The sequence below is a fragment of the Vanellus vanellus genome (genome assembly GCF_965231255.1).
Source record: "Vanellus vanellus genome assembly, chromosome: 8".
Classification (NCBI taxonomy): Eukaryota; Metazoa; Chordata; class Aves; order Charadriiformes; family Charadriidae; genus Vanellus; species Vanellus vanellus.
The window spans coordinates 13,536,391-13,549,660 of NC_138913.1; positions in this window are offsets into that span (position 1 = coordinate 13,536,391).

Below are 13,270 nucleotides of genomic sequence, written 5' to 3' on the forward strand. Positions count from 1 at the left end.
TGATTTCTAATGTTGAATGCTCTTAAATCATTGAATTACTGGCCTGATTTTGCTTGTACTACAGTTCACACAGCAGTTTGAAAAGGAGTCATCAGACTCTTCATAGAATAATCTGGATTTGAACTGATTGCTTTCAGCTGTACACGAATGGCTGCCCTAGAATTTGAAAGGCTGCTGACTTGAAATGGTTGAGAGCTCTTAGTTTTGAGTCATCTTATGGAATTATTTCTATGTTCTGAATTGGTTATTTAGTAGGGGAAAAGAGAAGGCATGAGAAACCCCTTGAATCATTTGAAGGAAGGATTGGTCCTGCTCCATTGATGCCCTTGGTCTACAGACATCCCCTATGAGACCTTCACTGAGCACCAGGCAAAGAATTGCAGTGGAAGTTTCAGTGCATTCTGGCAGGTAAGGGAAATGGTGAATCAGAACAACAGGTGAAACCCACAGGTACCTAAAGGATAATGGTCTTGTCTTGAGTTGCTGAGCTGCCTCATGTGTAAAATTTCCTGTGTTTCGTGATAGAAAGACCAACTGAGACAGCTTCCTTGTGAACCTTGACAGTCATCAAAAATCATGTCCAAAAAAGTTAAGAATTGACAGGGAACGCAGAGCAGTATTCGAAATGCTATGCAAGTGGCTGGGTCTTTTTTGTAATTTTTTTTGCCTCTAACTCTAATGTAGCCTGTGAAGGTCACTGATGACTAACTCTTGTGTATTCCTCTAAAATAAAAATACATATATGATGTTATAGAAAAATTAAAGGAATTTCTATATCTTTGAGTTGCATGCATGATTTACCCAGTCACATTTGTACTGAAGTCTTTCAGGACTGGTAAGATTAGTTTCTGTTTTGGGCTGGGGAAATGAAAACTAATGCCGGATTGTGTAGGCAGCTCTGGACTGATGTGAGTGAAATATCAAGAGTCATCAATATCTGCAGATATTTTCTTGACAGCGGTAGAAAATAACATGGCTAAAGCCCCAGGGTGCTGGGATAAACACTTTTACCAACCCGTATGGGAAGGAAGGTAGATCCCAGGACATGTTGGGTCCAGAGGTAGGAACAGCCGCATGCATGGAGATGTGTGGAAGCTTTGTTTTTCCATTCTGACATAGGAATGCTGAAATAGCGTATTTCACTGTGATAATAAAGCCAGTGCAGTTTTGAAATGGGTGTCTGGTATTTTCTGCAAATAAGATTGAAGCAGATAGTTGTGTTGCTTCCTAGTCCCAATCAGAAATATGAATTCTTCTTAAAACACTGAGGGAAATGTTATAGTGTAAATGCGGTGCAGACTCTGTGTGCCAATGTGAAATGGGTGGAGAGTTACAATGGCTAAAAGCAGAGGTGTAGGTCTTGCCTTGAATTGGTATCGTGCCTGGATATACTACATAAACTTTCAATATATAGGTTTATCTTGCAGTTCCACGCACAAATAGATATGCGTGTGCTCTCTGAATGTAGCAGAGACACAGCCTGGGTGAAGGAAGCAGAGCAAGTCTTGTTCACTGGGACCCCAAGTTGGGTTTTAGGAACATGGGGCTCCATTCCTCATTTTGTTATAAAGTTCTTCCATGGATTTCTGTTGGTTCTGCCAGTTTATGTGCAGGTAAATATGTATAATACTATAGGCTAAACTGTTTGTGCATCTGAAAATATACAGGGAGATGTGCTCTCCCACTCTAGCATAGAAGCAGTGAAAGGATTCCTGAATCCAGTTATGCCACCACTCTGTTTTTGGGACTGGGAACTCAGCCGCAATAAAGTGCTCACCTGGAAACAGTGAGCAAACGGTGGGTTGTCCCATCCAGGTGCCAACTGCAGCACACCCCCAAGTCCAAGGTGCAAGGAAGTGTTTCACATGAACAGTTGCGTCTCCCAGAGCATTGACATGCATATGCACACACTCTCTCTGGGTTTTTACCACTTGAGCATCAACCACAAATTCTTTTCAGATGCGAAGCCTCCGTATGTCCACATCTGGTTTGCTGTGTACCTCACTAGGAATGATATGGGTGCACAGATAATGGCTTCTTTCATAACGTAGTTGTCCAGCTTCAATTTTCTGTTCCCTTTTCCTTCTGTTGAATTACTTGTTAACGCAGCTATAACCTCTCTTTTGCTCCCTCTGCATCCTGAATGTAAATCGACTTGCCACGACGTGCTACTCTCTAGAAATTACAAAGCCTCAGAAGATAATTTGTTGCTGGTGCTGATAGCATCTGTTTATTCTAATGCACCAGCCAGTTGGGCCGCGCTCGCCTGCAGATGGGGAGAAAATGACCTTCAGTAAAATCGCAAACTTAACAATTCTGAAACAGCGTCACCCTGGGCAGCTAGCTGCTGCCAATCTGAAGTCTGTGTTTTCGGGGAGGCAGCAGTCAAACCAGCGGGAAGTGACTCTGCTGTCAGAGAGGCATAAAGTAACCTACAGCTTTTTGGAGAGTACGGAAATGTGGGGACGGTCACAGTAGGGTTGTGGCCTGAAAAATGCCGTGGGCCGGATCTTTTCAGGATGCTTGGATTCCTTGCTTTCATAAGCCTGACAGCTGCCTCTGCTCCTTTGCCCATGGATGTCCAATTAGAGGTCAATTCTGGTGCCCCACTGAAGGTCTGATTAGAGCACTGTCACTCAGAAAATCAGATAAATGAAGAAAATAGTAGAGTTTAAACTAAATCTATAGGAGCTCAGTTGGTTGAGTGGTTGTGATAGAACTGGCAATAGTGGCACAATAAAAGCCTGCTTTGTATCTTGTGAATAAAAAGAGGATGAATGTTTTCTCTGGATAATGGAATAATTTTCACTTCACTGGTACTTGGGAGTATGTTAACAACTGGGTTCTAAAGTTACATATGCAAATCATTGGGTTTTTCTAACTCTAAATCCTAGCGTTGCAAAGCTGAAGAGCTCATTGGTTCTTTTATGTTGATTTCTAATAACCCTACAGCACTGAGGAAGTTCTAGGGACAGAAGAAATCTAATTTTACATCAATATTTTAAATGGAGTGCTATGATCATTCATAATTAACATTAATATTAATTAATTCAAGGAAATTCAAGAAGAAGCATAAAATGAATGGACATACTATAGAAACATAACACATGAAGAGGCACCTAGTATTGATTTTTTGGAAAGTAACTTTGGTCAACCACAGCTGAATTTAAAAAAAAAAAAAAAATCTGGTTGATTATTATACCAATGTTGATGTATGAATTTCCTATAAGCCTTTAATGTGCTTTTATACATATTAATTCATAAACTCAAATGGTACAGTATCAAATAGGAAATGGTACATGGATTCTGACTTTCAGTTACAGATCTCAAAGTGGTATTTATAAATAGATTTGAAGTGTAAACACATCAAATAGCTGTATTTCTAGTGTGATCTTGCCAGTCATCCCGTCATTGCTTTAGTTGTTTAATGGTGTGGCAGGGACTGGAAGGAGACATTAAGTCCACACTGCTGACATTAGCACATGACAGAAAGCATAATTTGAATCTCTCTGCTTGGACTTAGCATAGTCCATTTGGATCTCTTGGTAGAATGGAAATACCAAATAATTCTTCTTTTCAGGATGCTACAGGTAAGGGAAATTAAAACTGAGATTTATGCACTCTCAGATTTTTTAGACTGTGAGAAAGGGGAATCTGGAAAAGGATTGAGCGTTTGAATGCATAACTGGCTGAATGTCACCTCTCACTCCAGTGCTGTGGCCAAAGGGGCTAAAGCAGTCCTTGGATCCTTTCTAAAGCCTACTTGATATTCCCTGCTTATATACCCAGGGATCACTTTACTGCTGTGTTTGGCATTGGTGCAATGGCTTTGGGAACACTCCATCCAGCTGTGGTGCCCACAATTAAAGAAGGATGTTGAAAATTGGAGATTTTTCAGAGAAGAGCCACAAGAATGACTGAAGGATTGGAAAACATGCCTTACAGTGGAGCCCATCTCCTTAGCTTACCAAACAGCAAGTCAAGAAGCAAGTCTGGTTTTCAAGTATGCTATATAAGGAAGAGAAATTCAGAAACAGAAGCTCCTTTGGGCAATAGTATAATAAGAATCGGTAGTCAGAAGTTGGATGAGTTCATACCACACATAAGTCTTCGACTTTTCCCAGCGGAAACCATTCTTGGAGCAAAACTCAGGGCTGTGATTTATTCTGTCATTGGCAAGTAGAGGTTGGACGCTTTTTCCATCAGTTACGCTCTGGTTCATGCAGGTATTCATTCAGAGCAGCCTTGTTGCTGGCACGCTTTCAGGAGTCAAACCTAGCTGACCTCTCTGGCTTTGTTCATTTATACATCAGAGTTCTCACTCCAAATTGTTCATTATCTAGATACACAAAATCCTTCAGACACAAATTCTGCTGTCTGGTCTGGATCCTAAACTCCATTCTCCTGCTTCACCGTAGGATTGGATAGGAAAAGCAAGAACTTATGGAAGTATTTGTATGAGAGATGTTGTTTGATCACGTGAAAAGCCTAAGGACTAGATGTTACTTTTTGAAACCAGTTCTCCATTTTTTCCAATTCCCGTATCAGCACACAGCCTTTGGTAGGGGGCAGGGCGGGAGGTTTTGAATGAACGGTTCGAGTCAGGCTCCTTTCCTCAAAGGCTTGAAGTCATAGTCTGGCAGAAGGATCCACCAACATTTTTGAAATAGACCAGGGAAGAGAAGAACCGTGTGTCTGGTTCCAGGTCCTACCCCCGACATTCCCTCTGACAAAGCCTGAACTTGCAATTTCGACTACTGGGCAGTCTGTGCAGTGACCTGTGGCTTTGGCCATTATCCTGTCTTCCTCTCTAAGAAGAGGTTTTCTCCTGGGCAGCACAAAAGCACATTAGCAATGGCACAGTGAAGAAGTCTGCCTTTCTGCTGCCCACGCTGTGCGTGCCCTGAGAGAAGGAAGTCTGCCTGAAATCTTCCCCAGCCCTTAAAAATAGAAATGGGCCTGTCACATCTCACTGTTCACTGAATTGGGATTGAGTCAAAATATTCTTTGAATGTGATCAAACCTCAAGTTTGGAGGACATCTGGGCCTTGGATTTGGGTTCTTTCCATTTTATAAACACTACTTACTGGTCTGCTTTTCTAGGACCACTTAAAGGTCTTCAAATCAAACCAGATCTGTGGCTTTCCCCACTTCCCTACTGGGCTACTTTGATTTCTGAACCTTTGAGTTTAGCAAAGACAGGTTACTTTGCTTCCTTCTACAGAAAGGTATTGTCACCAGGATGATATGGAGCAAGGAAATTTTGTTGAAGCCTTGGTCTGAAATGTTTTATTTCAAGACTTTTTGCTTACTTTCATGTCAACATGATTTCTCCAGGAACTCCTTTATAAGACTCAGACTCTGCTATGATTTAAGTTGACTCTGTACTTTGTTTTCCCCGCTCTTACTGAACAAACTAATTCCCTTTCCTTTTCTCTGCCCAGGCTGTGGAGAGAGCCCAGAACAAGGACCCTGCTCCTGGCTGTGCTGGTTGTGGTCCTGCACCAGCCCCTCCATGCTGACACCTGCACTTGGCCTGTTTTGGGAATCAGAACAATTGTGGTAATTCTATTGCCTGTGCAAACCTGGGATTTTGAAATCCACCACCACCCCCTCCCCTGGGAACTGTAAGGGCTACTTCTTGTTCATTTTTTTCCTCTTTAAATCCCAAATATAGTATATTTTCTATGAATGTTTAAGGAGGGAATACACCCCTTTTCAAGGCAGCACACGGCTTTTTCATCCCAGAGAACTGGGTGAATTGGGAAACATCTATACAGCAGCCATGGTGAGGTCTCTGCTGCCTCTCTGGCCGGGGTTGAATCTCACTCTCTGAGCACACTTTTTCATGGTTTTTTCACCCTTAATGCATTTAAGTATTGGGCAGCTGTAAACTCTCCTTCCTCTTCACAGAAATTAGTCCAAACCAGGACCCCAGGCTGATGGAGAAGCTGTCCCGGGCACGTGCTGTGCCAAAGTTTTGGAGGGGTTCAGCTGTGAACTTGGTGTTTGCAGTTTCTGCGCCTGTGCTAAGTGCTCTACCCCACTGTCAGCCGTCCATGCCATTGCCGTAACAGCATTGGAAGGGCACTTGTTCTTGGATTGCAAAAACTGGGCCATATGCCAAATTATCTATGTTCTCTTCCGCGTCCTTTTTGTTTTGAAATCTATTTTAAAGTCAAAATACAGCAGCTTTGCAATGCAGTAAGGAAATGCTCTTTACCAACCTAAGGTGCTGTATGAATGCGGTAGATAGAGATGTAGTTCCCTAGTTCGTCTGAAGGCATTTACTATCATGACTGTAAACTGATACGAGTGGTTTAGTTATTGGTGGTTTATAAATATTCGAGATAGACAGTGTGATGATTACATTTAATACATTTGTGGATCAATGGTAGAAATATCATTAATGACATCTTTTAAGGCATCTTCTGTTCATTAAAGAAGTGCCTTTGGTTTGGATCAGCTGGAGACTTCCGGAACAACTCAATGATAAAACTTTACCTTCTCCATTATACTGTCAATATTAGGTCTCCCTAGTCAAGGAAAAGATTACTGCTGAAATTAACTTCGTGAAGATCCAATCAAAGCAAAAAATGATACTGAAACATGTTGTGCTAAATCTTATAAGGCAAGCATTCTTTCTGGAGATGTTCTGGAAGGGCATTTCACCTGGAACAAAAAAATGAGGTGGGGAAGAATAAAAAAAATATGTTTCTGTTTTCTGGATATTGTAATTTTTTTGGTAAGATAAATGTATCGTATCATTAAATTGAAGGATCAGAGAAAAGTTATGTGTTAACCTGGAATTTCCAGGCTTTCAAAACCCAATATCTTCCGTACTTGTGTTTCTCTAGGCTTCCAGAAAAAACAGATGAATGACTGTGCTTGTTCTCTGGGAAAATGTGTCCTTCAGGGGCCCTATATTCTCCCTCAAAAGAGGCCCTGCGTAGTAAATTTTACCTCTTTCTCTGCCCGAACTCTTTTTGCCATTAAGCCTTCTAGCTCCAAGCTGTTCTCTTTGTGTTCAGAGAGCAAAGGGTGAATCACCATCTTAATTAAGGTCAGTGTGTGATATCTTTGCTATTCTTCCAGCTATTCTTGGCTGGTGAATAAAGAGTTAAAAATAGGACATAGACTCTCCTCTCCGGTAGACTTTGATTGCCCAGTTTACAGGAAGGTCCTAAAAATTCTCAGCGATAGTGTGTTTTGATTAATACTCACATTTCCATCCAGGTTTTTCTTTAAAAGGCTGAGTAAGTTGGATGCAGACCACAAAATCAGTTGAATTGTCGTGTTTGCCCAGCATGTCATTAGGCATGGAAGGGAAGTTAGGCCATTGGTCACACTGGAACTTTTTTCAGCCTGACTCTATGGGTTGATAGATCTTCATATTTTTAGTGCCCCTCAATAGATTTGTTTGAGTCTGAATGACATCGGCAGAAATATCTCGAATCAAATCAATTTCTCGGACTCTAGCTGGAACAACAGTTGAAAGTCGGGGTCAGGAACTTAAAATGGGGACAGAGGAAAGAGGGAAGTCATCATAACAGCGTTTTCTCCCAATAACTTGTATGAGTTTCATTGCTGGCCCCAAGGCAAAGAATTTTCCACTTGGGCTGCAGGAGGGAGTGTTGAAGTGTTGGGAGAGGCAGGATGAGAAAGCAGCTACGGTGCTTAGGCGGTTGTTCTTAGAAAAGCATCGTTGGCAAACTAGCACAATAATTTTGCAAAAGAAAAAAATTCTTGCCCAGGAAGGAGAATTTTGCTGACATGGTGTTAAGAAAAGAAATATCTGCTTTTATTTCATTCTGTTCTCTAAAGGGATTTAGCATTTTGCTGTGTAGCTCTTTCACGCCAAACTAACTTTCGAATTAAACCAAGTTCCTCTGCCAACATACTTTTTAAAGGTGCAACACAACTCTAGTTTCAGAACTCCATCTTGTTTGAAATATGTCGAATTTGTTGTTTTTTCTGGCTTATAGTAAGAGGTTGAACTTTGGCGCCTGTAAAAAAAAAAAAAAAAAAGTGGTAACATGGTAGAATCCTACAGGAGTCAATCACGGACAGAAGTTGCTAACATTAAGTTGTGTGTGGTTTCCCCCAGGATCACAAGAGAGATCTCACACGGGTTCCGTAATAATGCTTGGAGGCTGATCTCTGTGCTCACCCTTCTATGCCAGAGGTACAGTCACTGGGCAGCACTGGGGAGCGTGTACTCTCCCTGCTAGTGCTCCAGCTCGATCGCTGGCATCAGGTTTTTAAGGCATATTATGGCAGTGCTAAAAAATATTGTTATTGGATTACCAAAGTGCTTGGATTCAGCTCGTTGGTGTGGCCTTTCAGTAAATTTGGAATGGGAATAGAAAAGAAGAAAACTGTTTTGGCCCGTCCGTCTCCTGAATTGTCTGTCGCCATTCAGAGACTGTCCCACGGATGTGAGCATCTCTCTCACGGGGAGGAGAAGGGTGAAGGAGAAGGGTGTGTTTTGTATTCAGTTTGTATTGGTATCAGAGCACTTGTAGTTATTCCCCCCATGAAGGCACACTGAGTAGGGACTGCTCACAAGATGATATAAGCGCTGTACTTTATGACCTGAATGCAAAACCTGTATTAGTTTCAACCTGCTTCTGGTAACATGTGTCTAATGCTAAATTACCTCTTTTATGTGGTTTGTGTATTACACACTAACCTCAGATTGCTTTCATGTGTCCAGCTTTCAGGAGTTCAAGAGTTTTGCAGGAAGAGCAGCAAAATGTGTTTTTGTCAATCTCTTCAGTTTTTGGGCCAAGCTGGGTTCTAATGGGCAATTTGAACAGCAACGACTGCCTGGAAGAGCAGGCGTAAGCAGCTTGTGTGGTGCAGACATGTGTGAGTTCACGTGCATGGGAGGCAACCACCAAGGAAACCCATTTGGGAAGAACTGTAATGGTCAAAGGCTAGACAAGTGACAAGCAGAACAGGATGGATTGGGAAGTAGCATTACCGAGTCCTTATTTTCTTAAACCAGCCATGCTTCTAGAGTTATAGATGTGAGCTTATAAGTGATAGACCTAGCAATGGCAATGCTGTGCCACAACGGGGGACTGGACTGACAGCTCTGGGGCTGCTGGGCTCACTTCTTGCTTAGCTGCCTGCACCCGAATCAGATTTTTAGAATAAAACTTGCGTTTTATAAACTAGTGTTAGCCACCTTGGGAAATGTTTTTGGATGAGTGACCCCACGGCTGATTATTGAGATAGGGTTAGGACCAGCATGGCAATAGTCATGGAGACTTCATGCTTGTCATAGTACCATGTGTATTTACTAATCTCCTGCCTTTAAAGCCAATATCCACAGTCCCCTGCTCTACCTGGGCCCATAGTGGTTTTCCAGAGACTACCCATGTGAAGGATGAAGGGAGCAGTTACAGGGGTTTGTATTAAAGCCTATGGTGAGGCAGGAGAAAGGAGACTGCACTACGGTGGGGCAGTGCAGTAGCTAGAGCAAGGCTTGGGGAGAGGAGCGGAGGCATTCCGGCATGTTGGGGCCGCGTGCAGGGGATTGCTCCTCCCATGCTGCCTGTGGCCAAGGGCTGTCACTGTGATGGATGCCATGGAGCGGGCTGGCAGACAGGCATGTTCCCCATGGCCTGTCTCCCTCTCCCCTGCACAAAACGGATCCAAGGAGCAAGGCAGCGGGAAGCACCGAACATCCCCGCTTGCAGCACCTGCTTTGCTCCTCCATGCCGCGAGACCTCCCTGGAGGAAGAGGTGGGACTGCTCTTTCTGTCTTTTCCTGAGTGGGATGATCTCAGCATGAGTCACTTGCGGCATGATACGGACCCTATTTCTTTGGAAGCAGCGCCCAACTAGCAGCTGCACGGCTCAGCACATCTCTGACGCAGCTTCTGGAATAGGGCAGGGCACCTTCCTGACCAAAGCATTCAAGGGCAAGGCTTGAGCGTGCTCTAATTTTGCAAGTGGTTCTCTCCTGAGAGCAGGATGCAATGACTAGAAGAGGGTGCGGATGCTGTGGATCTGTTCCCCTCATTCTTGGGGTCCACTTTGTGCCTGCAAAGTCAAAGTGTTCTCTTCTGAGCCTACAGGGAAAGCCACAGGAGCGGTGATCTCTCTGCTAGAGATACTAGCTGTAACACAAAGGGAGATCTAGCTTCGTTGGTCACTGGTGTCTCAGTAGGGTTTCAATGGCTGAGGATGGTTCCTGAATCTCCACTTGAGTCCCAGCCTTCCCTGCTGTGGGAAGCTGCCTCGTTCCTGCTTGAGTCGTCTTCTCTGGTCTTCATTTTTAGTGTATCTCATGAGATTCTCAAATACCTCCTAGACCAACACCTTCCTTTCCTCACAGAGGTCTACCCTTCCCTTAAGTTGTTGGAAAACACTACCCCAAAGCCATTTGCTTGGGCTGAGTGACATGCTGGGCAGTTAATGAACCAGCACAGCTGTGTTGAAGCATCTCAACAATGAATAAATACAGGCTAAAATAGAAGCCACAAGCGGGAAACATGCAAACCCTTCCTGTGCCAGAGACAAAATCCAGGGAATGCTGGGGCAGATTGCTGGCTTTTCACGCCTCTCACTAATTAAATCCTAGTCTGTAGTCCACTTGTCCACTCCTTCTAATTTGGTGTCTTCTTAAAAGCTTTATAGAGGCATTTCTATTGGGGCATCTTCCAGTAACAACAGAAACCCTCATGCATCACCTTTAAGGCAGACACATGTCATTAGGTTGTTTTTTTGGAAGGTTGGTTTGCTACAGGCAAATGGCCCATCACAGGGTTTAAATGGCCAGCTTGTCCAGTTTTTAACCTCACAAAGATTTTGTTACAGTTAATCCTTTCCTGATGGTCCCTGCACCCTGTTCCAAGTAACTTAAATGATACAGCTTAAGTCTATTTAAAAGGAGGGGTGGAGTACTTGTCCCACTCATTCCAGCAAAGACACAAACTCAGGCCAGTCAGAAGGTTTCAAGTAAGATCAGGTGATACTCGAAATATGAAGATATTTGGTTTGTTTACCAATCCAAATGTGGTGAGTGGAAGCAAGTTGTCTAGTTTTTATTCAACCTAATATTTGTGTAACGCTGCATGCAGAAGTGGGAGTTGTAGTTACTGTGTAGCCAGTTCTCGTAATTTTATCCTGAATTTTGCAAAGTGATGCTTTTGGAAAAAATAATCTGTTATTATCTAAGAAATTAAGTTCTCTTAAAAAAACCCAAAACACTAATGCAAAAAAAAACCAAAAACCAAAACGCAACAACAAAGCCAACATCCAAAATGTGTTTCTGGCTCTTACACTTATGTAGAATGTGACCCAATTACACCCCAAAGTAAAACAAAACAACCTCACCAAAACTTATGGTTTTGGAGTCAACCTCTGTAAACTCATGTTCCATTTTGCCTTTGACTTTTTTTTGTTGTTGGCATTTCTGCAGTTATAAGTCAATGGGTGCCCTGAAGCAAAGATTTGATCTTTCTTGCTTGAGCTTGCCCTGCAAAAGGCTATCAGTACTAAATATTATCCCAAGTGACTGTGGTGTAAGTTACAGCATTCCTTACTCAAAGATCACCCCCAAAAAATCACTCTGTTCACATTGGGAAAGAATTATTGGGAAGAAAGGTGCAAATGACTCTTCTCTTCTTTTAATGTCAGATACAGCTCACCTGTGCACTAAGAACCATATTGACCCAGAAGGTTCTGCGCAATCTCTAGTTCTTGATCTCTTCCTCTGTTTTGCTGGTGAAGCCCACATCTGAGGCTATGCTCAAACCACTTTCTCCTTTCTTTCCTATAAGCAAGTACTGAAATGGCAGCTCCCTTCCCAAGGGGGAACGCACCATGCCTTCCCCTCCTTTGGCCTGGCAGCTCAGGCCAGCTGTGCGCAGCTGTGCACCATCCCAGCAGCAGAAAGTCCAAGTTCACTCTTCCTAAGCAAAGACTGATGCCTTGGGCTTGAGCCTGGCCAGTAGCCAACAAAATGGAGAAGCATGGAGGACACCAGACCTTATATTTAAGCCCACCCTTGGACCCACGTTTTCATCAGCGCCATTGCTCCAGCATTGAACTGGAGAGGCTGTCACGCAGACAAAACTGTAAGGTAAGCCCAAGCCCTCCCTCCTTCACCGCCCGTGAAAGGTGAGTGTTACTGGGGATCCTATGAGGAAAGAATGAATCGCTTCTTTTAGTACTCTTTTTTTTTTTTTTTTTTTTCTTTTTCTTTCTTCTTTTGTTTTCAAATATAAGTGTTAGAGGGTGGGAGGACTAGGAAGTACACTGGGTCGTCTGTATTTTTAACTAAGTGCTTTGCATTTTAAACTTCCTTGTAAAGTATAATGATAGATTTCTTCAATAATAATTACAGTGGGGAAAAAAGCCTCATCCAAGTTGCATAAGACTAGCTTTATCCGGACATGTGGTTTTATATGAGTTTAATTGTTGATTATCTAGGAAAGACCACAAGCTTTTGTTTAGTGATAAGAAGGGTCAAAAAAAATTAAAGGAAATCCAAACCATAAACTCCTCTCTGAAGGTTTTTTTGGTTCCACCACAGTACACTAGTGATTCTCACTGGAATCAGTGTGTGGTTCTCTTATCTTGTGGTGGGAAGACAGATAGTCCCTGGGGAAAGCAGTAAGCTGCCTGAGTCTTGAGTCAAGCGATGGAAAACATGGAGTATGATTTTCAGAATCTTTGTCCACAATCCATCCTTAAATGTTCCCATAGTTCTGTGCAGTTTGAATTCCCTTAATTGCATGATAGATTTACAGTTGAACATTTCAGATATAATTACCTCTATTATCAAAAACAAAGGAGGCACGTGCCAGTCTGAAAGAGTAAAGACATAGCCTCAAGGAAAGGGATTAGTTCATCTTGTCTCTTCCCCTCACACATGCACATGCAGATATTTCTGCACAAATCCTTGTCTACCTACTTGTCAGTGCCCTTGGCTTCCAGGGCTGCCCTTTCTTTGTGCCTCTGGGAAGGCTCCTAGTGGTTGAAAAGTCCTTTGATTAAATTCATAGTCATCTTCATGTGCCCATCGTATGTACCAAACGAGGTGCGGCTATCTGAACTTTGATATACGTGGCAAGAACAAAATAAGCTCTTCCCAACAGTGCTTCCCAAGGTTTGGAGAACTGGCAACCTAAAGGCCACCAGACAAGAGCGCCAGGGCACTCGGTGAAATCGCTGTATCTGGTTCATAGAGAATAAAGTTCTTCATGTGAATGCCCACTGCGTGAGGCAGTAAATCTTGTTCATTAGATCCTCT